The sequence below is a fragment of the Dasypus novemcinctus genome, chromosome 4 (assembly GCF_030445035.2).
Source record: "Dasypus novemcinctus isolate mDasNov1 chromosome 4, mDasNov1.1.hap2, whole genome shotgun sequence".
Taxonomy (NCBI): Eukaryota; Metazoa; Chordata; class Mammalia; order Cingulata; family Dasypodidae; genus Dasypus; species Dasypus novemcinctus.
The window spans coordinates 80391605-80410330 of record NC_080676.1 but is presented as its reverse complement, the minus strand read 5'-3'; positions in this window follow the sequence as shown (position 1 = coordinate 80410330).

Here is an 18726-nt window from a genome sequence, read left to right as displayed (position 1 = left end):
TATTATTTGCATGGATTATACTTTACATCCTTTTACTTTCAACCTATTTGTGCCTTGTGATCTAAGGTGATTCTCTTGTATACAATGTATAGTTGTATTGTGCTTTTAAAAAAATCTATTCCATCAATCTGTGTCTTGATTGCTAAGTTTAATCCATTAACATTCAATGTTATTACTATGCAGGCAGTACTTATAGCCATTGTCTATTGGTTTTTATATACCAAATCTTTTTTGCATCTCTTTTCCTTTGTTGCATCCCCCTTTTCTGTATAGTTGATCTTCTGTAATATATCTTTTGGATCCTTTTCTCATTTCCGTATATTTTAAAAATATTTCTTTGTGGTTACCCTGGGGTTTTTATTACACAACCTACACCTATAGCCTACTAATTTGAAACGATACTAACTTAGCTCCAATAGCATACATGATCTCTGCCTCCATATTCTTCCATTCCCCCTATATATATATTGTTTTGCCACATTATCTCTTTATGTTTTATGGGTCCATTATCAGGAAATATGACTTTTTCTTGTTCAATTGTAATCTGTCTCTTATATAGTGAGGATACAGTACTACTGAGTTTTTCCCTTTTCCCTTTTAGTTATCTTTAAAGAAGATCTTTACCTCTTCATACTGCTCCAAGCCACTCTCTCCTGTCTTTTCTTTTCAACCTGCAGAACTCCCTTTAGTAACTCTTGGAGGGCAGGTCTTTTGTATATGAATTCTTTCAGTTTCTATTTATCTGTAAATATCTTAAACTCTCCCTCATTTTTAAAGGACAGTTTTGCCAGATAAAGAGTTTTCAGTTGGCAATTTTTCTCTTTCAGTACCTTAAATATATCACATCACTGCCTTCTCTCTCCATGATTTGATGAGAAATTGGCACTCAGTCTTATTTAGGATCTCTTGTTGTGCTTCTTGGGCATGAATGTTTACATCTTTCATAAGAATTGGGTAACTTGTGGTCATTATTTCTTCAAATATTCTTTCTGCCACTTTTTCCTTCTCTTCTTTTTCTGGGATAACCATGATGCATATGTTTGTACACTTTGTGCTGTCACTCAAATACCTGAGAAACTGTTCAATTTTTCTATTCTTTTCTCTATCTGTTCTTCTGATTGTATGATTTCAATTGTCCTCTCTTCTAGTTTGCTCATTCTTTCTTCTGCCTGTTCGCTTCTGCTGTTGTATGCCTTCGTGCATTTTTAATCTCCATTATTTTGCCTTTCATCCCCATAATTTCTGCTATGCTTCTTTTTAAACTTTCAAATTATTCTTTATGATCACATACTGTCCTCTTAATATCTTTTATCTCTATTTCCCCCATTAGTTTATTTCTACCCATATTTTCCTTCATCTCCTTGAATCAATTTAGGAGATTTGTTTGAACTTCTTAGATTAGTTGTCCCAAACTCTATGTCTCCTCTGAAGTTTTAATTTGTTCCCTTGTCTGAGCCATATCTTCATGTTTCTTAATATGGGTTGTAATTTTTTGCTAATGTCTGGGCATCAGATTTTCTTGATAAGTTAGCTCTGAAGGTCAGTTTCTCCATCTTGTCTAGGGTTTTATTACTGATTGTCTTTCTATTAAGGCTCTTCTTTGACACTTGATCCAACTTATTCTGAGCCTTTAGTGGAGCCCAAGTTAAACTGCTCAGATTGTCTCATCTCTTCTACATTTGATTCTTGCCCTAGATATGTGGTACGGTATTTAAGATTGTCCTTTTTATGTGCAATTATTTCACCTCCAGGAGAAAGTTTCCTTTCCTCTGTTCATCCTCTGGGAATTTTGATCTGTTCTATTTTGTATGTGTGTGCAGAATTTTTTCCCCCAGCTCCTATGGTTTGTTTAAATTCTTGCCTTCATTCATTGTCTCCTTTTCAACACACATTTCTGTTCTAAGTCCTGTCTTGTCTTAACAGCAGTTCAGTTCTCTACCATCCCCACTTTTTTTTCCCCCCATGAGCATTTTCTCCCTCTATTTTCTGCCCTGTTAGGGTACCCTCCCCTTTTCCTGAGGAACCAGTTGGGGTCAATCCAGAAAGGTCTGTTTTATGTTTAGGTGGGCCAGCAAATAGAGATTGGATTGAGTGTGAACCCCTGTTGCCAACAGTTCTGCTGCACTTTCTTTTTTTCCTGAGATCACGTTTATAGGTGGTATGCCTTAGTCACTTGTGTCTCTGTGGACTTGGATATGCATGGGTTCTAATTCACTGCTGTGAGTGGCTGTATGGATTGCCTCCATGGCAGTAGGTACCCAGGCCATGCTGCCTCCGTGTGACTCCCAAGGTGCCCAGTATGGAGCGAGGGGATGGTTCTGACCTGGCAGGTCTGGGACAAAAATTTCCTACCTCATTTTGGTGTTTCTCTTTCTTCGGTTCAGCATTTGTAGAGTCCTTCTCCAGTCTGTATTTTACTTCAGAGATCCAAGCAAATAGTTGATTTTAAGGGAAGAATTTTCTGGGGGATATATTACTTCACTGAGTTCATTTCTCCCCTAATTCTATGCACATTTTAACAGAAAATTTCTGAAGATAAAATTCCTGCCTTCGTTGTTTGCACCACTAATTATTCTACTTAAATGGAGAGGGGGGAACTCTAGGTAGATAAGAAAGAAAGCTCACATGGGTGATGTTTTAGGAGAAGCACTGTTTTTGCTGTACATGTCTCTTATGCTTTTATCTGACACTTAGAACTCTGAATCAATGGTCTGTGAACAAACATGTAAACTCTGAGCAGGTTAAGTCTCACAGCTATCCCCTCCTCTGTCATCTATGCTAACCCTTCTCATGAAAAGATGACTTCTATTCTCCATCCTCTTGGCTTCTCATTTTGAATATCCCCTTCATTTTGTCCAACTTGGAATTGAAAACGAGGTTCCATAATTTTTGCCTTGAACATTATCTGAAAGTTACAAGAATCTCCAGGCCTCACTTTCTTCAACCATGTGGAGGCTTCAGGCACTAAAACTCAGCATCTACCTCAGGTTCCTGATATGCAACCTGCCTAACCTTCCGTAGGCTAGCCCCAAGTTGCACTGGATACCTAGAGGGCTGTTGCTAGTTTTCAAATAATACATTCTAAGAATGGGTGACTGTCAGAACGGCACTCATTCTTTTGTTATTATTTTTCCAACAAATATTTACTAGATGGAGGGTATACCGACTTCTTCCTTTTTGTGTTTTCTTCCTTGGTCCAAAACATAGTTCTGCCTTTTCAGAATTGTTGGGGAGAAAGCTTCATTTCACCAGCCATTTGCTATTTTCTTATGGGGGGTAGTGTGGTCATGGCAGATGGAGTTCAGTGCCATGTCAGTTGGCCCTACTTTGGAGTTTGTGCTTCTGTGTGATGGAGCTGAACTCAGATGTGATCTTTGTCCACAAGCCTCTCCCGTTACATTTACTGGAACTGTAGTTGGTGCTGGGGTTTAATGTATACCCAGGGGACCTGAATCTCTGGATTGACCATGTGATAGCCAGGCCCTGGGCCTCAACTGACTTGCAACCCCTGCACTCTGGTTTATTGGACTTACCCTACTCAGCTAACATGGAGGTGAAGAAGGTCAACCACCACACCAGGGAGCCAAGAGTGCCTACAGCTGAAAGCAGGAGAATTGCATCCAGCATCCATGTGGAATCTAAGCCCCCTCTTGATATAGATGTGGAGTGGACACAACCATTCTAAGGTCCACAGGATGAAGGAATAGAGTATGGATTAGAGTGGACTTACTGATATTCTATTCATGAACTATTGTGATTAGTAATCGAAGAAAATATGGCATTGCTGTGGAGAAAGTGGCCATGGTGGCTGCTGGGGGTAGGGAGTAGGAGGAATAGATGTGATGTGGGGGCATTTTTGGGGGTTGCAGCTGTCCTGGGTGGTGCTGCAGGGACAGTTACCAGACATTGTATGTCCTCTTATGGCCCACTGGGTGGACTGTGGGAGAGTGTGGGCTGTGTGGACCATTGACCATGAGGTGCATGAGGTTCATGAGGTGCACTCACCAAGTGCAATGAATGTCTCATGATGATGGGGGAGGTTGTTGTTATGGGGGAAGGAGTGGGGTGAGGGGGTGGGGAGTATATGGAGACCTCATATTTTTTGAATGTAACATTAAAAAAATAAAGACAAAAAAAAAGGAAAAAAAGATTATTTTAAAATTCATTTTGCTCTTCTCTGTATAGTAAACTAGCTGAAGCAGACACTGGTCTGTGAATGGCCTATGATTGTACAACTGTTATGCCTATGTTTGGGTGGGTAACTTCAGTTTTGGGAGAAGGAGTAAGAAACTCATTTTGACCTCTGATCCAAGTTGTGTTCTCTAATCTAAGCATTATCATAAAAAATCTGATATTTGGATCACTGTATGATTCCTGGATTCATGTTTCAGGATTCAGAGGCAAGAGGGATATGATTTTCACTCTCATATCCCAGTTACTAAGGGTCCTCTTTGTGCAAGCTATAGCTGGGAGCTATGGGAAATTCAAAGAATTGATGTACATGATCCCTGCCCTCAGAAATTTGTAATTCTGGAGGGGAGATAAGATATTTACACAAATAATGGCAATTCAAATGTGGTATTATCTTCAAATATTTTGGAATCAATTTCTGGTTTAAGGATTTGTGACAGATGCTGAGGATGCAGAGATATGCTATTGGTTTATGCTCTCAAGACCTTATAGAAAAACCTTAGTAGAGAAAAGGGCACTTGACCTGGCCTAAGAAGGTAGGGTTTCTAAGGGCAGAGATGGGAGAAGGTATTCCAGGTAGAGTAAATAACATGAACATGGAGTCAAAGTAAAGGATGCTCAAGGAAAACAGCCCATTTTGATGGAACCAGAAAGGACTTGTAGGAGAGTAATGGGACGTGACTAAAGGCAGGCTGGAACTCAATTAGGTAGTTTCTTTTCTGTTGGTCCACTCAGAGGCAGTGGAACCTGGTGGTTAAGTGTCAGTGACCCTCCATAGAAAAGAGGGGTCCCAATTGAGTCTAAATTCCTTGAGAGGAAGAAAAATTTCCCTTAAACATTTCATCCATAATCTACTTGGTAAAGAATCAAAGAATATCAAAACTGGCAGAGATCTTAGAGATTTTCTAGCTCAAACTTTTCATTTTGCTGATGAAGAAACAAGCTTAAAGAGGTACAGTAAATATTCATATAGACATGAGATGTATACCTAAAAAACTTAAAAGATGATGTCAATGTGAGAGATCCATACGAAGAGGTAAAATCAACAGGATCCTAGCTGCACCAGAAGGGCAAATGCCCCACCAGAATTTCAATAGCACGATAAGTGAAAACTGTTTCAGGAACACGAATTAAATATTTCTTGTAAAGCGAGTGGGCAGATTTCTGGTCTCTACCTGTATAGATACTGGTCTTGTGTGAACCAGAGGGACTGAGTCACCAGTAATTAGCAGATTATTGTTAGGTTGTTGTTCTTTTTGCATGTTGGAGCCATACACCTAAATGACTCTTACTTTAACTTGTCAACCCCTTCCAAGTCTTTAACTAAGCAGGAGACATCTTTTGTTGGTGCTTGCTGGGATGGGTGAGAGGCCTGAGAAGGGCTGCCACTATGAATCTTGGTGAGGAGCTCCTACCTCCCAGGCCTGGCTTGTCAGACTGTGAGTTCCCCAGGGCAGGCAGGAACAAGGAGCAGAGGGGAGCACCTGTGGGAAAAAGAAGTAGAGATTATATTAAGAATAATTAAATTAATAAAATGACATTCGCCAACCCACTTTCGTCACCAAATGTTTTATGAACTGTGGTCCCATGCAGCCAGAGGGAGAGTTTTAACAAGAGCACCAGACTCCCTGAAAGTAGTTATCAGGAACCCAACTCAGCTGGTGAAAACGGCCAGTCTGCTGAGGTGGAGAAGCTTGCTGTTAACTTGGTCCAGCACTTCTTGGAGATGGAAGTTGAGACCTTAATGCCTCTTAAGCAAATACCTTTTTTTGCTTGTAAGTTGCCTCTGCCTACAAAAAGTTGCATTTCTAAGGAATCCAGGCATGAAAACTAAACTTTTAGAAAATTTAAAGCAGCTCTAATTTTCTTTTTATAAAAGTGATATATTTATAGAAAAAAATCTCAAAGAATGCAGAGTCACAAAAATAGTAAAATAAAAACCAGCTTGAGGTAATCACTCATTTCTATATATCTTATACATATAGACAGACATACATATATATGTATTATATTACATATATTTTTAAAAATCATTTTTAAGATTATAAAACTTATTGTAGTAAAACTATTAAAAACAATAGTAAAACTAATGTAGTAAAACTATTCAAAACTATAGAAATGTAAAGTTTAGAATGTCCACACATGTATATATTCCCTTAAGAATATATTATGGCATTTTTATTAACTCATAGAATTTATTCCTTTTTTGAATAGTTGCTTAGTAGTCCATGACATGAATGTGCCACTATTTGTTTTAGCATTCTCCAATTGATAAAATTTGTGTAGCTTCTAATTATTCACTGTAGTGACATAATCAAGATATTTACACTTGTTTCTTTGTACAAGTATTTCCTAGAAGTGGAATTACTGGGTCAAAGAGTTTGGAAATACACTCTTATGTAACCTGTTTTTTTTTAATTTTTTACCCTATTAATATATTAGGAACCTTTTTCCAGGTCATTAATATTTGATTTTACTGTCTAGTATTACATTCTATGATTGTATTAGAATTGTTCCAATCCCCTAATACTAGAAATAGTTATTTCCAAATTTTAGCTATTATAAACAACTTAGCAGTAAAAGTCACTGTAGCTAAATCTTCTTATACATGCTTAAAATTTTATCCTTAAGATGAGTTCCTAGATATAGAATTGCTCATTTAAGGAGCATACACATTAAAAACAATAATGTTTATTTTTTTCTTATTATAGAAGTAATATGTGGTCATCATTCATTAAAAAATAAAGATAGGCAAGAAAATCAGCCAGAGGTAACCACTGATAAAGTGGCGGTAACTCTGCATACTTTTTACCTGAATGTAAGTATAGAGTGCATGCTACTTTGAATCACCTATAATAATCATATTTTCATTTACCTCCATTATAATTTTTTATTTTAATATTTCTAAAATTTATTTTTAAAAGATACATAGATCACACAAAATGTTACATTAAAAAATACAGGAGAGTCCCTTATGCCCCGCTCCCCACACCCCGCACTTTTCCCTCATCAACTTCTTTCATTAGTGTGGTACATTCATTGTATTTGATGAATATATTTTGAAGCATTGCTACACAGCATGGACTACAGTTCACATTGTAGTTTACACTCTCTCCCAGTTCATTCGGTGGATTATGACAGGATATATAATGTCCTGCATCTGTCCCTGCAATATCATTCAGGACAACTCCAAGTCCTGAAAATGCCCCCATATTACACCTCTTTTTCCCTCTCCCTGCCTTCAGCAACTCCAATGGCCACTGTCTCCATATCAATGATATAATTTTTTCCATTGCTAGAACTACAATAACTATATATAGCAGAATAAGTCTACTCTAGTCCAATTTTATTCCCCAATCCTGATGGGGATATCCACTCCACCTCTTAATTGAGAGGGGGCTTTGATCCCACATGGCTGATGGATGCGACTCTTCTGCTTGCAGTTGTAGACTTTCTCAGTTCCTTGGTTTGGTGGTTGTTCATCCTCACCTCCCCATTAGCTGACCTGGGTAAGTCCAATGAACTGGAGAGTAGGTGTTGCAACTCTGCTGAGGCTCAGGGCCCAGCTGGCACATGGACAGCCCAAAGATTCAAGTGTTCTGGGCATACACCAACCCAGCACCAACCACAGGTTCAATAAAAGGGACAGAAAAGGCATGTGTGGAGAAGTCACATCTGAGTACAACTCTGTCACACTCAGAAGTACAAATTCCAAAGTAGAGCCCACTGGCAAGCCATCAAACTCCGGAGCCATCTGCCATAACCATAGGACCTGGTTCTCCATACCCGTCCAGGAGCACCGCTTCCTGGGAAAGTATCTACTATGAGATCCTACTGACACGTGCATAAGTACTACCCCTCCGATAACTTTCCGACTCACTTCGAAGTCTCAACAATTTGTCTTTATCATTCCCCACCCTTATTCAAGGTCTTTTTCCAGTGGCATCACCAACCGGTGCTTGGTAGTAATCCTTCAGTACCAGAGAGACTTATCCCTGGGAGTCATGTCCCATGCTGGGGGAAGGTAATACATTTATATGCTGTTTTTCGCTTGGAGAATGGCCACTTTTGAGCAACATGGAAGTTCTAAGGAGGTAACTCTCAGGCACCCTGCAACACTAGGCCAAGTTGAAATTTCAAGCACAAAAGACTGGTAAGCATAGTCATCGGTATCAAGGGCCCATCATTGGACCATCTTTCTTTACTGGTCATTGCCCCTGCACTTGGGGGATTGTTGCTGTTTTGTTAGAGAATGCAGCAGAGCTCTCCAGAATGGGAACTCAGCACTCCTCAGTTGTCATGTGTATCTCTACCCACTGTGTCAATACTCAATGAACATCCGAACATATCTATATACCCTATATGTGTGCCCAGGCGAACTCCCTCCCGTACATCCCCCATCAATGACACCCCTCACCAATGCTCCTCCCTTGCCATATTGAACCCTTCCGTGATCCAAAACTTCTTCAAAAAATGAGACCAAATATATTGCCAAATTCAATTAATAGGAAAATGAACTAGTAATGATAGGTTTAAACATAAAAAAGAAAATACATAATAATTTAGAAGAACTAAAATAAAGTAAAAAAGACTGGGATATTTAAAAAATGAAAAATATTATAAAATATTTTTGATGTTTTGTTTTTCATCACTGTAATAGGTATTGTCTTATATGTACAGTGGCAATTTCTTTGTGCAACAGTTGTAACAAATGTAACATCCATTTTCATTTTTAATATCTGCCTAGTATTATATTTTATAGGTCCACCAAAATTTAATTGCACAATCCTTTTTGTTAGGTATTTAGATTGTTAACGCACATGTTTAAAGTTTTTCATAAGAAATAACAAATTGCCCTCCAAAAGCTTGTCCAGCGCTACTTCCTGCCACAGTATATGCAAGAGCACCTGTAAAAATGGAAGTTTTCAGGGACCCAATAGCAAGGACTGAAATGATCTCTTTCAGGGGTTTGTAAACTGTCATCTGAGTGTAGGACAAAGTGTCTAAACATGACCGAGTGAGCCCTAGAGAATCTCAGACAGCCTAAGCCAGGACTGAATATAACTGGGTCCCCTCTTTTTAGGAGATGAGACTTAGCTCCATTATCCATTCAGCTGAGGTCTCTACTTCTGGAGTAAATACTAGCCACATATTTTGTGAATGCCTGGCTCTGCCACCTAACCTTAGAAAGTTATAAATCTCCTAAATTTTTAGTTTTCCTTAGGAAAGAATCTATTCTGAGTATCCTCTAAACCCTTTGATATTTTCAGCTTGCACTTTCATTGAGTAATAGGTTCTCTCAGTCCATTGCCCACTGTCTATACTGTTTATGTTGCATTCATTTTTAATTCACAAGATGGACGATTCTCAAGCCCTTTGGCCATCTTATATGGACCTTTCTGAGTTTCATTAAATTATTATTATTTTACTTTACATTATATTTGATATTATATTTTACTTTGTTTTATTATTTTATTTACATACAGAATCTACCAAAGGGAAGCACTGCTGTAGGTTCTCAGAGAGGGACACAAATTTGAATAACCTATGGTCCTTGGTGAACCTACTATTCTCTTCTCTGCTATTACAGCCCAATGGTCCAAGTCTTCCAATCAGAGAGGGGGAAGGACATTCCAGGTGAACAGTTGATTGCTGTTTGGTTCTTCATTGATGGGCATGGATGGAAACTAAATATCTCAATTTCTTATTTCACAGAGGTAGACTCTTTTTTAAAAATCTTTTTTAAAGATTTATTTTTTATTTATTTCTCTCCTTCTCACCTCCCCACTGCCCCCCTCCCCTCAGTTGTCTGCTCTCTGTGTACATTTTGCTGTGTGTTCTTCTGTGATCGCTTCTATCCTTATCAGCGGTACCGGGAATCTGTTTCTTTTTGTTGTGTCATCTTGTTGTGTCAGCCCTCTGTGTGTGTGGTGCCATTCTTGGGCAGGCTGCACTTCTTTTGTGCTGGGTGGCTATCCTTATGGGGCGCACTCCTTACGCGTGGGGCTCCCCTACGCGGGGGACACCCCTGCGTGGCAGGGCAATCCTTGCCCACATCAGCACTGTGTGTGGGCCAGCTCCACAAGGGTCGAGGAGGCCTGGGATTTGAACCGAGGACCTCCCATGTGGAAGGCGGACGCCTTATTCATTGGTCCAAGGCTGCTTCCCAGAAGTAGTGTTAAAGGAAGGGGTAACTGGACCTTAAGTCCTGGAGATTTCCCCCTGCCCTTGAAGGTTCTCCCAAAACTATTCACCATTGGCCTCCACAGGCATTGGTTTCACCTCTATGGCTCCAAGCCCAGCATTCATAGATCCACTGCCTTCGGGTAGTCCCCAATCTCAAGACAATAGATGTTGGAGTAATAAACCTAAATGGCTCTAGGGAAACGGACTTGGCCCAGTGGTTAGGGTATCTGTCTACCACATGGGAGGTCTGCAGTTCAAATCCTGGGCCTCCTTGACCTGTGTGGAGCTGGCCCACACGCAGTGCTTTTCCCTTCTTCTTTGGGGAAGGGAGGAAGAATGCTTTCCCTCCCTGATCCAAGTGAAAGGGGACTCAAAGGAAATCATTACAAAGATTAGTGATGCTGACAAGAAAGGAAGATAGATATTTCCTTCCCTAATGGCAGTCTGTTTATGTGTAGACAGGTTTATCTTCCTCCCTGCCTACCTGACCAGGGAAGAAAGACTTGGGGAAGGGGCAAAACAAACTGCCTTTCACCATTTGGTGTTGTAAGGACATGGGTTGAGAGGACTCTACAGAAAGTATCTGGGGTTGATTTTCTTGACAGTACTCTTTCTAAGAATTTCACCCATTTGGGGAAAAACAGCTGTGAAGTGATCCCAGAGGTGGAAGCTAAGGTGGGATGGACAAGGCTTGAACTGGAGCCAAATTGCATACATCGGGGCTTGTGCAACAGAGGCAGTCTCACAAGACCCTCTAAAGAACTCAAAATATTGATGGCTGCTACACAGAGAAACCATCTACAATCTGCCTCCACTAAGTCAGAGATTCAGACACATCCATCAAAGAGATGTTGAAAATCTTTCCCCACTTCCATTCCTCCTGCCTGTCCCCATCACTGAAGGAGCCCCTTCAACTTGCTTAAAGCCAGAGTCCAGCCCACTCTGAGGAAAGGGGAGTTTTGAATCACATATGAGAATGAAGTTCTAAACAGACTAGAAAGCTAGGAAATCTGCTAAGATGCCCTTAAGAGCCCAGAAGGAGACTCAACATTACATGGTTGAAGGCGGTGACAGAAAAAAAGAAAACCTCTCCCAAGAAGAGTCTTTGGAACAAACCAGTTACATGCATATCCTCGTTGATCTTGTAATTCCACAGTTAGGAAATGAGACTATGGACATAGCAGCTAATGTATGACAAAACATATCTACATGGATGTTTATTGCAGCATTATTTGTAATAACAAAGGTAACAAGAAAAAACAATAGCAACAAAAAACTGGAAACAACATAATGTCGTCAATAGGATATTGGCTGGAAAGTGGGTTTGGCCCAATGGATAGGGCGGCTGCCTACCACAAGAGAAGTCCGCGGTTCAAGCCCTGGGCCTCTTTGACCCGTGTGGAGCTGGCCCATGTGCAGTGCTGATGTGCGCAAGGAGTGCCATGCCACGCACGGGTGTCCCCTGCGCAAGGAGTGCACCCCGAAAGGAGAGCCCCCCAGTGCGAAAGAAAGTGCAGCCTGCCCAGGAATGGTGCTGCACACATGGAGAGCTGACTCAACAAGATAACGAAACAGAAAGAAACACAGATTCCCGTGCCGCTGGCAACAACAGAAGCGGACAAAGAAGACATAGCAAATAGACACAGAGAACAGACAACTGGGGTTGGGGGGAGAGGAGAGAGAAATAAATAAATAAATTTTTTTAAATTAAAAAAAAAACAACAAAAAGAATGAAATAGATCTATATGTGCTGACACAGACAGAGCTCCAAGATATTTTATTAAGTGAAGAAAGTGAGGGACAGCAAAATATATATAAATCTTTAAAAGAAGAAAATGCTTGTATATACTTCACACATGTCACACTCATTGCTAGAGGAATTAAGTACATCCTGGGCAATTCCCCTTAGAGAGAACTCTTGGAAGCTTGCGCTTGGTTTCTTCTTGACTATTTGCCCCATTCTCCTTTTCCCTTTGCTGGTATTGCTTTGCGTCTTTTTGTTTTAATAAACTTTAGACACAAGCATGATTAAAAACAAAAAGCCCTGCTTGTAAATATATTAAAAATATACATGCATATATTGATGTATACATTAAATATGTTCCTGGAGAGATCCACAAGAAACTTAAGAGTGGTTTCCTTTGGAAAGAACTGAGAGATTTTCACTTTTCATTTTACTCCTTTAGGAGCTGATTAAATTTGTTCCTAAGGGCATGCTGTAATTTTTAAAAAGGCAGAGTAAATAAATACCTGTTCAATTTAAATAAAGGAAATATTAAAGGAAGAATGAGGGAGCTGCAGGAAGAGAGATGTCTGGGTACATGAGAAAGTTCTGAGGTGGCTGTAAAATAAGTTCAGTGTCTTGTCCTGTGACTCTCACTGAAGACAATTGTGTAGGAGGCCGACTGAGGCTTTTATGGAAGGTTCAAAAAGGAGTGATGAGATGCATATTGTGTGGAATAAGTTGGGGAGGGGAACCTAGTAATTTTTAAAATTTCCATTTGAGTTATATTAGACTCCACATTGTTGTGTAAAATTAAAGAGTAGGAGGATTTACTGAGCAGTGTGACTGGTTCTCTACCTTGAGTAACCAAGGACATGCACCAAGTTCTATGTAAAACCTGAGCTGGATTCTCAGTGGATGGGGCACTGTCCCAGACTTGGGCTCCTAAAATATCAAAGCTGAAAAGGACCTGGGGCACCCTCCTTTTACTTGAGAACCTTAGGCCTAGGGAGTGATTTAAGGTCACATGATAGTAAATTACTAAACTAGCATCATAACTCAGGTCTCCAGGCCCCTGGTCAAATACTATTTTCCTATAAAAGTGACACCAGCACTTTTCTTGCTGTGGTTTGATTATCTTCACTCAATATCTCTTCCTATTAAATGTCCAATGTCTCCTCAGAATTGAAGGTCTAGTATTTGGTCATTACTTTTTTGATACCCTGCAAGGTTCTGATCACTAATAACTGACCTATATATTTGTACTAGTATTCCATATGTGATATTATTAATAGGTTATAGTTTTCTGTTTCAGTACTTCTATACTTCACTGATGATGTAATGCATAAATTTTCACATTTTGGTATCTCTGAAGTTAGAATATGGTTAACAATTTCGGTCAGCCAGGCCTCAGTCATGACAAAGCTACCATTGCCCTTTTCTGTGCCTGTGTGAACTTGTCAGAAACCTTCCATTGACACCTGCTGGCAATAGCAAGAAAACTATGGCACCAAAACTAGCCAGGTAGCAAGAGGATGAAAAATGGGACTGTACAACATAGTAAACCTTGTTGTGGATGATGACTGCGGTTAATAGTACAAACATAAGAATGTTCTCTCATGAATTAGATTTTTTATAATAAGGCAACTTGTCCTTCCTGTGTGGAAGCAGTCCACAAGTCCTCGACTAAGGCAGAGAGGAAGACACCATGCTCTGTGGTCTTTTAAAATTTTCTTTTTCTCAGAGGAAGGGAGGAAACTGTCCACCATTCCATTTCTTCTTGTCTTTTTGGGGCTAGAGAGAACCCACATATTCAGGTGGGGCTGAAACAACCTTTACTTTTAGGCTCCACAGTCTGTGAAAGCCAAATTTTTCTTACTCCTGGGGATGATGGCCTCTCTTGTAGTCTTTGGTGGGGGATCCACCAAAGTTCCTCCAGGACTCATACAGAGCCCATGGCCTTGTTTTTACTCAAGACACCTAAAGGCCTTAACTACCTTTTGACTAAAGCCTGGAGTAGTGGATGGGAAGGCAACTCAAGTTGTACTCAAGTTGCCATCTTCTTAGCTTTCTGGTTCTCAACATCTTATTAAGTCCTCAAAATGCAAGATGACCTTTTATGTCCTCCATGTCTAATTCTGTGACCTATACATCCCTATCAGAATGAAGAAGGAGGACAAGAAGAAAGAGAAAGAAGAGGAAGGAGAGAAGATGATTAAGAAAATGAGGAGGAAAAAGGAGAGCAAGGTGACAGTGCCAATAATTTTCAGTGATGTTGCTGTACTTTGAAGACTCGTTCTTAGCACCAAAGGATTTTCTTAAATCAGCACCTGCACCTAGCATAACCTTCTCAACTTCCTAACTGCCTAATTTTATAAGGGTGTGCACCCCACGGGGCCTGTATTTCTGGATCTGTTAGTATATGAGTGGTTGGCTGGTCTTGTCTTGGTGCCCAAGGTTGCATAAGAACAGATTAGATGCTGGGAGGTAAAGAACATATATAGGAAATTCACCTCATCACTGTAATAGGTCCATTAGTGATAAACAGGTGTTAATAGTTTAAATATCCTCCTCTATTTTAGTCTGCAAAGCTGCTCAAAGCAGATACCATAAAATGGGTTGGCTTTTAACAAAGGGAATTTATTAGCTTACAAGCATACAGTTTTGGGGCCATAAAAATGTCCAAATCCAGGCACCATCAGGATGATGCTTTCTTCTTGAAGACTCGCTGCCAGCAGTCTGGGACTCCTCTGTCACATGGCAAGGCACATGGTGGCATCTGCCAGCCTCTCCCTTCTCTTCTGGGTTTTGTTGCTTTCAGCTTCTTGTTTCCATGGCTTTCTCCCTCTGTATTCATTCTGTTTGTAAAGGACTCCAGTAAGAGGAGTAAGGCCCATCCTGAGCTACACCTTACCTGAAATAACCTCACCAAAAAGTCTTATTTACAATTGGTTTATACCTGCAGGAATGCATTAACTTTAAGAACATGGTTTTCTGAGGTAACTACAGTTCCAAACCACCATACCCTCCAAATTTTGATTTGGGAAAAGAGACATCTGCTTCATATTAGATGAACTACTTTGGCTATGAGTTAAAATGGCTTTGACCCCAAATCACTCAAAGGAGGAAAAATCAATCCTAACGGGCCCAGAACTGCACACAGACTCCTTTTTGGGCCATGTGGTTAGGTGAACATGGCAGGTACATTCTGTTCTCTATGCCCAGTGATCAAACTTCAATCTTTGGGTGTGTGTATGTGTATATTTGTATAGGGGTACCTGTGTGTGTGTGTGTGTGTGTGTGTGTGCGTGAGAGAGAGAGAGAGAGCGAGAGAGCAAGTGTTTAGGACTGCATCGGGAAAATGAATGAAAATATTAACTTGACCCAATTCAAGTTTTCTACTTAATAGTACCCTGAAGAGGTTATATTTATATTACCTGGGAGTTTGTAAGGATATCATAAGTAAAAAAGTGAATCTCCTCTATGGGATAAGTTATTATAATTTATAATAATTAACATATATGTATATTTATGTGGCATTTACAAATTGTATGCATATATAACTTCATTATGATTCATATATCAATCACCAACCTCCCTCACTGGGACCTCCATGAAACATTCAGCCAAGAGTGACTAGGGAGTGGCTAGGAAAGAAGAACAAGATTGTTCTTTCCTCCTTCTGTATATGTCAGCTCCTGTATATACACTAGTCTAGTTAATTCTTAGTCAAGGCTAAGATTTCACTGTCAAGAATTCTCTTTTTTCAACTTCTCACAGTCCAATGTTCAGTTCTCATATTATTGCACTTATGTCTTAACTGCATAGAGCTGTGATCCTGTTACTCTCTCATTTTGCTATCCTAATAGGTGTTGCAGAAATACTTATAAGGTAGGAACTGTTGGAAGGGTGGCACCTGTGTGCATTGACATCTACAATGGTGAGAGGCATTTTGGGTTGTGGAAAGTTAAGGGAGGAACATTTTGGAGTCAGGCAAAGGTACAAAAACAATATAATTGGAAGTGCACACATGCATGCTCACACACACAATACACATTTTTTCTTACTAGTGTCATGTGCCTCTCTGCTAGCATAAATTATTTAAAAGCTGCCTACATTCTAATTTGGCTAGCACAAATCATAAGAACTTTGGGAAATGTTGCCTCCAGTGACAATTGTTAAATTTCAGAATTACTAAAAAAATAAAATCTCCTCTGAGGTATTTATTAGTAAAATAGATCCTTGACTTGATTGTTGAATTGTCCTCTTGCATCAAAGTGGTATGATGTTGACTTCTCAAGCTCTCACTGCTGAACCCTTGATTATTATGATTGCTTAAAACTAGAAAGAAATTTTTGTAGCAGGCCAAGTTTAAAAATGCAATTATAATTACCCTGCTGCATCGCCGCCTAAGCCATCAGCATCTAGTAATCGTCTGATTCATTCTTATCCATTGGTCAATTACACACATGCCTTTCTTTTATGAGATGCTGGCCTCAGCAGAAGTGAAGAACTAAAATTATTTGTTTCAAAGTTGCCCATTGACATCTGTCATCCACTACAACAAACCCTTGGAAGGTATATAAAGGGTGGAATTTTTATTGCAGATTCCAGGCTAAAGTTCTCATTACCCCACTAACTCTGCCCTTGGCAGCTTGTGCTTTGGCTTAGGATAGCTTAAAAGACCCTGGTAGAGATGACTAAAAAAAGTGCAGTGAGTGATAAAAGAATTTACCATATTTGAGAGCTACAAAAATAGAAATGAGTTTTTGAGAACAGATAATTGTAGACTCTTAAAGTCAGAAGTACTTGGGAGGCAATTAACAAGAGTTTAGAAAAATACTAAAATTGTAGAAGCTTTCTAGATAGAGCATAATGCTTAATTTCCAAGAAGTTAAACTTATTTCACATCTTTTAGTTCAGGCTTTAAAACACTGAAACTAACATTTTAAATTCAGACATAACATTTTAAGAATATTTTATTTTTCATAGAGTTTCTATGGCATCATGAACACTTTTTTTTCCCAGTTAAACCTTCCATTTATTTACAGAGATCTTAAGACTGAAGTATTTTTCAGATTTAAGTACAAAAATAACCATGGAGCCTCAGAGCAACATCTAAAAGAAACAGGGGTAGAAATTATGCACAGTGCTTATAAACATGTGTACTTGTGTTTTTTACGGTTCCCTATCATAGATTAACTATGGTGTTTTTTTTCTAGATTGATGTTTACTTTTTCTGACCTCATCCTATCCATCATTGCTGTTTATAGTGTTGGTCATGCTTTTTTAACTGTGGTCATGACTTGACAGTGTTATCACAAAAGGAAAGGCTGTTTCTTGGCGTGGTTATAACCAATAGGTACCTGAAATATTTGACGAAGCCATCCTGTCATGAATGTTTCTGGTCAAATCGATGTTTGCCTTCCTCTCACCGCCCCGCCCCGGTTTTGCAGACATTCTGCCTTAGTTGAAAGTTGGCCAACCCACTTGAATATACCATCTTACAACCTCAAAACCTACTTTCAGCTCAGAAGAAAAGCGACTAACAGAGAGAAACAAAGCAGCAATCGGTGGTGCCTGGTCCAAAGTAAGCCTTCAATTAAAAATTCGGTTTGGAGAAATTAAAAGGATTTTAGCCCCAGCTCTGTCACTATTACTCTAAGAGAACTTGGGCAAGTCACTTCATCACTTCAGGCTTATTTCTATCTAAAAAAAAAAAACGGTAGACCTTGATCTCAGATTACTGAGACTTCCACTAAAGCACTGATTATTACCCTAACTAGGCAACTGAGCCAGTTAGGGGAGCTTCTACAATTTCAGATGCCCAGAATCGATAAGGTTTCGGTTGGTCTGAGGATGAAGTCCAGGCATCTGTATATCTTAAAATCTCCCCTCGTGACTTTAATGTGCAGCTAGGTGTAAGAACAGCTGGCCAAGAAGATACCTTTTCAGCATATTTGCCTCTCCTTAGGAGAAAGATGAATGTTTGGTGAGATGGCCGAAGTCTGGTCCAGATTTCTCTACTGGGTAGCACTAAGGGGTTCGAGATTGACCTATCCTTCTTTTGTATCTGCCTGCCCAAAATGGTTTTTTGGTTGGCCATTGTGGTAAGCTATCTGCGGGAAGACTCAGCCCCCACAGGAGAAGCCTGTGGCTTGGGGTGGTTACATTTTATTTAGGGGGAAGAATGTAAGGAAGCTAATTTTGATTTGACAAAAGCTTATATTTAGATCCCTATCTAAGGTCCAAGTTTTTTTTTTTTTTTTTTTTTTTTTAAAGATTTATTTCTTTTATTTAATTTCCCCCCCTCCCCTGGTTGTCTGTTCTTGGTGTCTGTTTGCTGCGTCTTGTTTCTTTGTCCGCTTCTGTTGTCGTCAGCGGCACCCGCTTCTGTTGCCGTCAGCGGCACGGGAAGTGTGGGCGGCGCCATTCCTGGGCAGGCTGCTCTTTCTTTTCACGCTGGGCGGCTTTCCTCACGGGCGCACTCCTTGCGCGTGGGGCTCCCCCACGCGGGGGACACCCTTGTGTGGCACGGTACTCCTTGCGCGCATCAGCACTGCGCATGGCCAGCTCCACACGGGTCAAGGAGGCCCGCGGTTTGAACCGCGGACCTCCCATATGGT